Genomic DNA, 12,306 nt, shown 5'->3' with positions numbered 1-12,306 from the left:
ACTGTCAACAAAAAATATCTTAAGGAAAATCATATTTGTAACCCATACATGTAAAATTAACTCTGTATTTCAAGAGAAATTCTTCCTAGCATACAAGAAACATAGTAGCTGCCTTATTTGCCAAATGAACATAAATTGTTATTGTCAGAAATTCTCTTTTTTCCTGCCTACTGACTTAGTTATCACTTGGTGACTCTCAAAAGTTAGCCAGCTAGTTTCCTACATCAAGTTCTAGGTCAAAATCACAACTTCTTGTTTTTTTAAAAAAAGTCACTTAAGGTGACTAAGGGAACACTATATTTCAGAATCAAATGTATATCTATGTTTTTCATCTTTCTTTTCATCTCTCAGTGACATTCACTGCTGTTGGTCACTCTTCCTTTACAAAATGCTCTCCTCATAGTTTGAGGCTGTACTTTTTCGTGGCTTTTCTTCTAGTTCCTAAGGCCCTCTGTTTCTTGTTTTCAGTATGTAAGAATCAAGATACAGAGGGATATATTATACTCTACATGAAAGAATCTCATGCTTAACATCCTGAATGCTTTAGTATAAAATCCTGGGTTTTTTACTCTATGACCTTAGGCAAGTTACCCTGTGGGCCTAAGCCTGAATATCCTTGCCCTCAAAATGACAGCAAGAACACAGGAATTTGGCAGAGTGGTATGTACACATCACATCTTCTTTATATGTCCTCACCAGAAATTGAATAAGCACTTATGCATGACTGCACTTCTCAGGCAAAATTTAAACTGCAAAATTTCATCAATATTACTATTATTATGATGATTAAAATCAGTTTCCAGGACTTCCCTGGTGGCACAGTGGTTAAGAATACCCCCTGAGAATGCAGGGGACACAGGTTCGGGCCCTGGTCCGGGAAGATCCCACATGCCACGGAGCAACTAAGCCCGTGCACCACAACTACTGAGCCCGTGTGCCACAACTACTGAAGCCCGCACACCTAGAGCCTGTGCTCCACAACAAGAGAAGCCACCGCAATGAGAAGCACGCTTACCACAACGAAGAGTAGCCCCCGCTCACCGCAACTAGAGGAAGCCTGAACACAGCAACGAAGACCCAATGCAGCCTAAAATAAATAAATAAATAAATAAATAAATAAATTTATTTTTAAAAATCAGTTTACATGACAAAGCTAAGATGACTCTTTATGACTATTTTCAGTTAGAGATTTTCTGGTGGCTCAAGGTGATCAATTATTCACATCAATGGTTCTATTCTGTGTTGGTTTGGTACTGCAAGTAGAGGAATGGGGTGATCATAACATCTACAGCTTTTGAATTTATTGAATTTATTATGCATGAGATATTTGCTAAATTATTTGCTAAATGATATATCTCATTCAACAATCCTATGATGGAGTTACTAAAATTATTCCTGTTTCAGAGAAAAGTAAACTAAGGCACAGAAAGAATGAGAATTTGCCAGTCACGTATCACTAAGTGGCAGAACCAAATGTGTTTGACTCCAAGTCTTCTCATGCCCACTCTCCACCTCAATCTTCTTATGAAAAATCTGCTTTTCCTTTGTGATTCTAGAGTCAATTTTAGGATCTTAGGCCCGACACTTAAACTCTCCGGTTAATAATAATATGTATATGAATACGTAAAATAAAATTACTAAATCCCATAAAGTCTAAGATTCCTTTTAGCTTGAACATATAATCTTTGATTTTTATGCATATAATAAATTCTTCCTAAGGTGTAATGCATAAGTGATGACAGATAAAAAACTTGATATGTCACCTGCAGTGACCAGTCGAGCAGACACTTGCCATTATTAAGTAATAACTGCTTTATTTAAAAGAAAGTAAGCTTATTTTGAAAGAGAATTGCAGGCATCAATTACAAGCAAATGCAGAAACATCTTTCAGCTACAAATCTGTCCCAGATCTATCAACACATACCATACTGATGACCACCTTTTTTTTTTTTTTTTTTTTTTTTCCGGTATGCGGGCCTCTCACTGTTGTGGCCTCTCCCGTTGCGGAGCACAGGCTCCGGACGCGCAGGCTCAGCAGCCATGGCTCACGGGCCCAGCCACTCCGCGGCATGTGGGATCTTCCCAGACCGGGGCACGAACCCATGTCCCCTGCATCGGCAGGCGGACTCTTAACCACTGCGCCACCAGGGAAGCCCGATGACCACCTTCTTAATTTATGTCAAAGGTAAGTTATTCATTCAACAATTAGTTGTAACAGGCACTGGCTTCAACTGAACATAGTTCTTGAAGACCTCCACTTTTGTCTTTATGGCAAACTACATAATCTAAAGGACGCTTCTGCTATAAAATAACTAGATCCTGGCTGAAAACACCTTTGAATGCATTTCTGGAATATCTTTGAAGGCTCCAACCAACAACACCCCCACGAAATTAAAAAAAAAAAAATGAGCTGAAACCAGAGTGGGAATCAATGAGTAAAAAGCAAGAAAAAAAGACAAGATTTTTCTGCAGGTTGTTTTGATCAGTACTGCAGTTAAGTGAGAGAAACTAAGCCTCAAAGTAGGCAATCTAAATCAAAGATTCCTACAGAAAGTCAGAAACCTAGAAAGAGGTAAAAATTGTCCCAATTTGGTAGTGTCTTCTGACTGCTAGTAAAAACAACTGGAAATCCTCTCTAGACAAAAGTAGTCCCAATGTATGGCCTCAGGATCCTCATGGATGAATTTCAACCACGAACTCCATGGGAAACTGCGTTAATGTCCCAGTCACCAAAATGCACCATGACTGAGGGGAAAAAAAAAACCCAGCAAATTTAGAGGGCAAACTACTTAAAACAGTTGAATTCGCTGACACATAATATAGAATAACTATGTATGAAATGCTTCTAGACATAGAGTCTCAAAAATGAGCAATAATCAAAAGTTTTAAAAATGGGCAGTGAGATATGAAAAACTGAACTCTTAGAAGCAGAAAGTATAATTGTTGAAGAGGAATTTTTTAAATTAGAGAGAAAATGCAGATCACCAACAAAGGAATGAAAATTAGATTAAACTGACAGCTGACTTTTCAACTATAACAATGAAAGCCACACTGGTGTTTTTAAGGTGTTGAGAGGCAATTACTGTCAACCAAGAATTGTATACTATCAGAACTACCTTTCAAAAATGAAGGTGAAATAAAGACATTTCCAGATACATAAAAACTAGCAGTCACCAACAAGAGACCATCATTAAAAAGACTACCAAGAATATATTTCAGGCAATAAGAAAAATCTTCCTAAGAGTAAGTCTAAGATGCTGGAAAAAATTATGAGCAAGGAAAATGATCTACATATAGGTGAACCTGAACATACATTTTATTTATAGGGAAACCTTAATAACAAAGGCTAATAGATGGACCTAATAAAAATAAGGACCTAAGTAAATGGACGACAATAATAGTATGTAAGTTAACAGAAAAGTAAATGGAATCAAAACATTCTAGATTTTCTACTGCTCATAAAAGGCAGACTTTGATAAATATGATGGTAAAATTTAAAGCATATTTCTAAAGGTAACAGAAATAAAGAGGGGACACTGGAAGAAAACAAACAAAAATTCAATTAATAAAAACACAAGAAAAAAAGCATGAAAAAGCAGAACAAAGAAAAAGTAACATGATAGAGGAAAACAGCCAATATATATGAGAAAAATAATCATCTTTAAATATAATGAACTAAAGTTAACAATTAAAAGATATAGATTGTTCACTTAGATTTTTCAAAATTCAGTTGTATCTTATTTACAAGAGAGCCAGTTATAGGCTATTTCCAAGAGAACTGTCTATTAGCAAACTATGGCTCATAGGCCAAATTATTGTGTCTGTTTTTATAAATAAAGCTTTGTTGGATCACAGACATACACATTTATTTACATGTTCTCTATGGCTGCTTTCACTCTTCAGAAGCAAAGTCAAGTAATTGCAATGAGACTGTAGGGCCTGCAAACCTGGCACTTTATGGGAAAATGTTTGCTGACGTCTGACCTAAAATAAAAAGACATGGAAAGGTTAAAAGATTCAGTTAATCTAGAAAATATTTTAAAAATAAACTGTTTGTAACAGTAAAGTAGCCTCAGAAAATAACGAAACACTGCCCAGAGAAATTAAAGAAGACATAACTAAATAGAAGTATATACTATGCTCATGGATTACAAGACTCAAAATTGTTGTCATTTCACCTCAAAATGTTCTATAAATTCAGTTCAATCCCACTCTAAACTCCAAACAGAGGTTTTGTTTTGTTTGGTTTAAACAAGCTAATTCTAAAATTTATATGGAAACATAAAAGACCTAGAATAATCAAGGCAATCTTGTATTAGAATAAAAGTGGAAGAATTACACTATCTAACATGATGACATTATGAAACTGAAGAAATTAAGACACTATTACATTGGTACAAGAATAGAGCAATGGTACAGAACAGAGATACAGAAACATACACACATACAGTAACCTGATTTGTATCAGAGATGCCAATTCAATGGGGAAAGGATAATCAATTCAATAAATAATGATGAATCAATCAGATATCCATTTTTAAAAGTTAACCTTAACTCCAACCTTATGATACGTGCAAAAATCTATTCCAAATGGATCAGACTTAAATATGAAAGCTATATCAATAAAGATTCTAATAGAAAAATTAGATGTATATCTTCTTGAACTTGCAGAAGACAAAGGTTTCTTAAATAGGACACAAAAAGCACTAACCATAAAAGAAAAAAAGTGATATTTTAGACTTCCTTAAAATCAAGAACTTCTGTTCACCAAAAGACACTACTAAGATAATGAAAACGCAAATCACAGAGATATTTTTTAATGCGTGTAACTGACAAAGAATTATTATCCAGTATATTTGTTTAATTACATACATCAATAAGGAAAAGACAGATGACCCAACGGGGGGGAAATGAGCCAAAATCCAGTCACTTAATAAGAAAAAAAAAAAGACATCCAAATGGTGCATAAACATATGAAATTGAGCTCAACATCACTGTTCATCAGAGAAATGCACATTTAAAACCACAATGAATTCTCTTAGCTTTTGCTTGTCTGTAAAGGTTTTAATTTCTCCATCGAATCTGAATGAGATCCTTGCTGGGTAGAGTAATCTTGGTTGTACGTTTTTCCCTTTCATCACTTTAAATATGTCCTGCCACTCCCTTCCGGCTTGCAGAGTTTCTGCTGAAAGATCAGCTGTTAACTTTATGGGGATTCCCTTGTATGTTATTTGTTGTTTTTCCCTTGCTGCTTTTAATATTTTTTCTTTGTATTTAATTTTTGATAGTTTGATTAATATGTGTCTTGGTGTGTTTCTCCTTGGATTTATCCTGTATTGGACTCTCTGAGCTTCCTAGACTTGATTAACTATTTAATCCCATATTAGGGACGTTTCCAACTATAATCTCTTCAAATATTTTCTCAGTCCCTTTCTTTTTCTCTTCTTCTTCTGGGACCCCTATAATTTGAACGTTGACGCGTTTAATGTTGTCCCAGAGGTCTCTGAGACTGTCCTCAATTCTTTTCATTCTTTATTCTTTATTCTGCTCTGCAGTAGTTATTTCCACTATTTTATCTCCCAGGTCACATATCCATTTTTCTGTCTCAGTTTTTCTGCTATTGATTACTTCTAGAGAATTTTTAATTTCATTTATTGTGTTGTTCATCATTTTTTATTTGCTCTTTTGTTCCTCTAGGTCCTTGTTAAACGTTTCTTGTATTTTCTCCATTCTATTTCCAAAATTTTGGATGATCTTTACTATCATCACTCTGAATTCTTTCTCAGGTAGACTGCCTTTTTCCTCTTCATTTGTTTGGCCTGGTAGGTTTTTACCTTGCTCCTTCATCTGCTGTGTGTTCCTCTGTCTTCTCATTTTGCTTAACTTACTGTGTTTGGGGTCTCCTTTTTGCAGGCTGTAGGTTTGTAGTTTCCATTGTTTTGGGTGTCTGCCCCCAGTGGTTAAGGTTGGTTCAGTGGGTTGTGCAGGCTTCCTGGTGGAGGGGACTAGTGCCTGTGTTCTGGTGGATGAGGCTGGATCTTGTCTTTCTGGTGGGCAGGTCCGCATCTGGTGGTGTGTTTTGGGGTGCGTGTGGCCTTATTATGATTTTAGGCAGCCTCTCTGCTAATGGGTGGGGTTGTATTCCTGTCTTGCTAGTTGTTTGGCATAGGGTGTCCAGCACTGTAGCCTGCTGGTCATTGAGTGGACCTGGGTCTTGGCATTGAGATGGAGATCTCTGGGAGATTTTCACTGTTTGATATTATGTGGAGCTGGGAGGTCTCTGGTGGAACAGTGTCCTGAACTCGGCTCTCCCACCTCAAAGGCACAGGCCTGATGCCCAGCCGGAGCACCAAGACCCTGTCATCCACACAGCTCAGAATAAAAGGGAGAAAAAAAGAAAGAAAGAAAGAAAGAAAAAAAGTAAAATAAAATGAAATAAAGTTATTAAAATAAAAAATAATTATTAAAAATAACAAAAAATTTTTAAGTAATAAAAAAAAAGAAAGAAAGAAAGAAGGAAGAGAGTAACTAAACCAAAAAACAAATCCACCAATGATAACAAGCGCTAAAAACTATACTAAAAAAAAAATGGTAATAAAGAATCTCGGGGCAGGACAGGAATAAAGACACAGACCTACTAGAGAACGGACTTGAGGACATGGGGAGGGGGAATGGTAACCTGGGACAAAGTGAGAGAGCAGCACGGACATATATACACTACCAAATGTAAAACAGATAGCTAGTGGGAAGCAGCCCCATAGCACAGGGAGATCAGCTCGGTGCTTTGTAACCACCTAGAAGGGTGGGATAGGGAGGGTGGGAGGGAGGGAGACACAAGAGGGAAGAGATATGGGGTATATGTATATGTATAGCTGATTCACTTTGTTATAAAGTAGAAATGAACACACCATTGTAAAGTAATTATACTCCAATAAAGATGTTAAAACAATTTTTTTTAATAAAAATAAAACCACAGTGAGATATGCTACACACCACCAGAATTACCAAAACTAAAATACAGACAATACTAAGTGTTTGCAAGGATGTAGAGCAACTGGAATTCTCATACAGTACTGGTAGGAGAGTAAATTGGTACAATTATTTTACAAAACTGTTTGGGTGTATCTACTAAGGTGAAACACATACTTAAAATTCTATTTAAGATTTAGCAATTCTAATCCTGGGCATTTACCAATATATATTTATTCCCTCCACCAAAGACACAGACAAGAATGTTCATAGAAGTGTTATTCATTACAGTACCAAATTAGAAACAACCTAAATGACTGTCAATAATAGAATGGAGAAATATTCACATGATATTCAGAAAAATTATTCAGAACAATTTTAAAAATCCACTAATACAGAAAAAATATAAATAAATCTCAAAATCATACTAGCAAAAAAAAGACACAAAAAATACATATTGTATATTTCTATTTATATGAAGCTTAAAAATATATAAAACTTAACAATGTTGCTAAAGGTTCAAAGAGTGGTTTAAGTGGTTATTGCCAGGAAGCAGACATGAGAGTCTTCTGTGGTTCAGGAGATGTTCCACATCTTGAGCTAAGTGATAGTTATATGGGTGGGTATGTGTGTATAAAAATTCTTTGTACTATATATTAAAGATTTGTGTATTTTACTGTGTATAATTTACCTCAATTTTTAAAGTGTCAAAATACATAAAGCAAAAATTGATAGAGCTATAAAGAGAAATGGATAACTCAACCATCCCAGTATTAGACTTCAATAAACCTCTCTCCTTAATAAATAGCCAAGCAGACCAAAAAATTAGTAAGAATATAAAAGATTGAACACAATTAACAAGATTGATTTAATGGAGATATGTAGAACCAGTCCCTAACAATTAGAAAATACCCTTTCTTCTCACATACATATGAAATATTTATAAGATAATAAGTCATACGTCAAATTCCAAGAAATTTCAGATATGTCTTGTTGTATAGAATACATTCTTAGGGCATAATGCAATTAAGTTTGAAATCAATACAAAAAATTTAAAACTCTCATACATTTTGGAAACTTTAAAACACAGTTGTGAATAATTCATGGATTAAAAGAAATTATAATAGAAATTTTTAAATGTTTAAAACTAAGCAATAATAAAAATAACACAGATCAGGACTTCCATTTCTGCCATGTTGGAATAAATAGAACAAAACTTTTTCTCCTACTATAGACCTTTGTAAAACTGGACAAAAATATGAAATAATGTTTTAAGAAATTGTACAACAGGTACCGCAGAACTGTGATCCCTAACAGAGAGGAATGAACTAGGACAACCCTATGCTCACCCTGGCTTTCTGTTGGAGGAATTTCCAGACTCTAGCACAGAGAGGGAGAACACAATCAGAAACCACATCCCTCAGTGAGTTGAAGAGGCAGAGAAAGGAGCTCTGGCAGTGGGTGAGGGTGCTAAGGAGAACATATTTTTCAAAGAAGTGTACTAGAAAAAAGGAAGAGATACAGAGAAAAGGCTCTAGAAATATTCATAATAGTCCCCTTTAGTCCACTGCTAAACCGTAAGCCATGTACACATATGGTGAAATGTTGTAAGGCTGGGCAAAGAATTACAGGAGAGCTCCAAAATGAAAAATTCTCAGAGCTCTTATAAGGTGGAGGGATGTTTGAGTTAATGAAGGCTACTTTAAACTTTTCCAAATAAAGTTTAAAACAACTTCAAAATGAAGAAGCTTATCCACATGTAACGACTGCTTGCCAGAACTTTTTCAATGTTCTTTAAAAAAATGTAATCAAATCCAAACTCTCAACAATGTACCAATCATAATAACCAGCATCTAACAAAAATTACTCTTTAAAAATTACTAGACAGGCAAAAAGCAGGAAAATATGACTCACAGTAAGTAGAAAAATAAGTCAGTAAAAACAGCCAAAAAACAACAGTAATGAAAAATTAGCAACCAAGCACATTAAAACATAATGAGAGTAGAAATGGCAAGATTTACAAAAGAACCAACTGGAACTTCAAGAACTGAAAAAGCAATATCTAAATTGCAAAGTTCATTGAATGTAATTACAGCAAATTAGACACTGCAGAAGAGTCAGTGAGCACGAACATATGTAATAGAAACCATCCAAACTAAAGCAGAGAGAGAAAAAGAATGGAAAACATTAACAAACCCTTAAGAATCTGTAGGACAATATTAAGCAATCTAACAGAAGTGTAATTGGAGTCCCAGAAAGAAAGGAGAAAGATGTGAGGTTGAAAAAAAAATATGAAGAAATAATGGTTCAACATTTTCTACATTTGATGAAAATTAAGAGCCCACAGACCCAAGAACCTCAATGAACCACAAGCAGGGTGAAAGCAAAAAAAAAAAAAAAAAACAAAACTTACAAGGCACGTTATAATTAAATTGCTTTTTAAAAATTTTCATGAAGAGAAAATCTTAAAAGTGCCCAGAAAAAAATACATGTTACAACATATGACATGATATGACATGACATTACAAATAAGAATGACTGAAGAGGGCTTCCCTGGTGGTGCAGTGGTTGAGAGTCTGCCTGCCGATGCAGGGGACATGGGTTCGTGCCCCGGTCCGGGAAGATCCCACATGCCACAGAGTGGCTGGGCCCGTAAGCCATGGCTGCTGAGCCTGCACGTCCGGAGCCTGTGCTCCGCAACTGGAGAGGCCACAACGGTGAGAGGCCCGTGTACCGCAAAAAAAAAAAAAAGAATGACCGAAGACTGTCAGAATAATGTACACCAGACTACAAAGGAATGATATCTTTTAAAGTGTTGAAAAAAATCTGTCAACGTTAAGTATATCCATAAAGAATATCCTTCAAATGAAAGGAAATAAAGACCTCTGCAGACAAGAGCTGAGGGACTCTGTCACTGGCAGATCTACACTAGAAGAAATATTATAAGAAGTTCTTCAGATTGAAAAAAAATTATACCAGATGGAAAGATGGATCTACACAAAGGAGTGAAGAGACTTAGAAATGCTAAGTACGTGGTAAGTACAAAAATTCTCTTGCTTCCTCATTTTTTAAAGATAACTGAGTGTTACAGCAAAAATAATATGAAAGTAGTGTGGTTTTTATAGAGAGAAGTCAAATGTGTGACAACAATACAACAAACTACAAAAGGGTAAATGAATGTATACTGTTGAAAGATTTTTATGTGATATATAAACAGGTATAATGTTATTTGAAGGTATCAATATATTGCAGTAAGTTAAAGATGCAACTGAAACCGTACAGCAACCATTTAAAGGAGACAGAGCTAAGAGGTCAGTAGTGGAAATAAATAAGAATACTAAAAAATGCTTAATTAATCTAATGCATGGTAGGAAAGCAGAAAAAAGGTAGAAAGAACAGATTGGACAAATAGAAAACAAATAGCAAAATGGTAAATTTATACCTAATCAAATTGTTTATCATAAAGAATGTAAACATTTGTTAACACTCCACTTAAAAGGCAGAGACTGTCAGATTAGATAAAAAGGAAGGCCTACCTTATGCTGCCTATGAGAAAGTTTGACTATAAAGATACAGACAAGTTAAAAGCAAAAGGATGGAGCATATATCCAGAGACAACTCTAATTCAAAAAGATACATGCACCCCAATGTTCACAGCAGCACTATTTACAATAGCCAAGACATGGAAGCAACCTAAGTGCCCATCAACAGATTAAAGGATAAAGATGTGGTATATATACACAATGGAATATTACTCAGCCATAAAAAAAGAATGAAATAATGCCATTTGCAGCAACATGGATGAACCCAGAGATTATCATATTAAGTGAAGTAAGTCAGACAAATATCATATTTCACTTACATGTGGAATCTAAAAAATGATACAAATGAACTTATTTATAAAACAGAAGTAGACTCACAGACATAGAAAACAACCTTAGGGTTATGAAAGGGAGTGGGGAGGGGGACATAAATTAGGAGTTTGGGATTAACATACACACACTATATGTATATATTTTATACATATAAATAAAACAGATAAACAACAAGGACCTACTATATAGCACAGGGAACTATATTCCGTATCTTATAATAACCTATAATGGAAAACAATCTGAAAAAGAATATATATAAAACTGAATCACTCTGCTGTACACCTGAAACTAACACAACATTGTAAATTAACTATACTTCAATTTTTTTAAAAGGTTTAAAAATTAAAAAGCAAAAGGATAGAAAGATAACATTAAAAACTCTAACCATAAAAAAACTAAAATGATTTTATTAATATCATGCAAACTAGACAGGAAAATAAGGGAAGTTATCAGGGACAAAGACTGGCACTTCATAATGATAAGGGGTCAAATGATTAGGAAGATAACAATCTTAAGCCTATAAAGACTCAATAACAGCTTCAAAATACATGAAGCAAAACTGACAGAACTTCAAGGAGAAATATAAAAGCCCACAAATGCAATTGGAAATTTCGATACTGTTCTCTTAATAAATGATAGAACAAGTAGAAAATCAATATGGATATAGAAGACTTTAACAACGCTATCTAACAACTTAATCTAACTGGCATTTAGAGAACATTACAACTAACAACATCAGAACACACATTCTTTTCAGGTACACATGTAACAGTGAGCAAAATAGACTCTATGCTCTTCCACAAAACAAGTCTTCTTACGTTTAGAAGAATTGAAACAACAGAAATTAAAGTTAAAAAGAAACAAGGAATATAAATCAATACCTAAAAGAAATCTGTAAAAGAACGCATATTTGGAAATTATAAGATGCACTTCTAAACAACCCATGGATCAAAAATTTAAAAATCACGAGAAATTAGAAATAATTAAAGAAAAATTAAAACACACCATAACAAAATTTGCAGAGTATATGTATTATATATTAAAAATTATATATAATTAAATACCTAAAGGGCATTTATGGTTTTATATACTTACATTAAAATAGATGAGAAGCCGGTTTCCAGGGTGTGGGGCCTCCACGGCAGCCTCCACATAGCTTGGCTCCTCAGGTGGCTGCTCCATGGGTTCCTGGCCGCCATCACCGCCCTCGTGCTTGCCGTAGCCTCCTGGTTCATGCAGCCCAGGAGGCCCGGATCTCCTTCCTCAACGTAGCATTCTTCGGCTTCCCGCGCCGGGCTCTGCACAGATTCAGATCTTATCTCCACTTTGTACACGCCCAGGCAGTAATAGCCGGGATCATAGTAGTGGCCTGTGGGCGGAGGCTGCGGGAATGGCAGGCAGCGGAAGCCCTGTGCCTCCAGGAGCTCTGCTAGTTACGAACAGAGAACTGGGCGGAGGTCTA

The 12,306-nt window shown here is 35.3% G+C and overlaps 1 protein-coding gene across 1 annotated transcript in view; it reads right to left on the bottom strand.

The window, feature by feature from the left end:
• TNFSF4 (TNF superfamily member 4) overlaps positions 1-12,000 on the bottom strand; it is a 105,533-nt gene extending 93,533 nt beyond the window's left edge. The window contains exon 1 of the mRNA XM_060088573.1: positions 11,940-12,000. The gene's annotated coding sequence lies outside the window, so the exon portion shown is untranslated. The remainder of the gene's footprint in view (positions 1-11,939) is intronic.
• Positions 12,001-12,306: the final 306 nt, after the last annotated feature.

Source organism: Mesoplodon densirostris, chromosome 2, assembly GCF_025265405.1.
Source record: "Mesoplodon densirostris isolate mMesDen1 chromosome 2, mMesDen1 primary haplotype, whole genome shotgun sequence".
NCBI classification, from domain to species: domain Eukaryota; kingdom Metazoa; phylum Chordata; class Mammalia; order Artiodactyla; family Ziphiidae; genus Mesoplodon; species Mesoplodon densirostris.
Note: the sequence above shows the minus strand (reverse complement) of the source record. Positions and strands in the feature narration are given on the sequence as shown.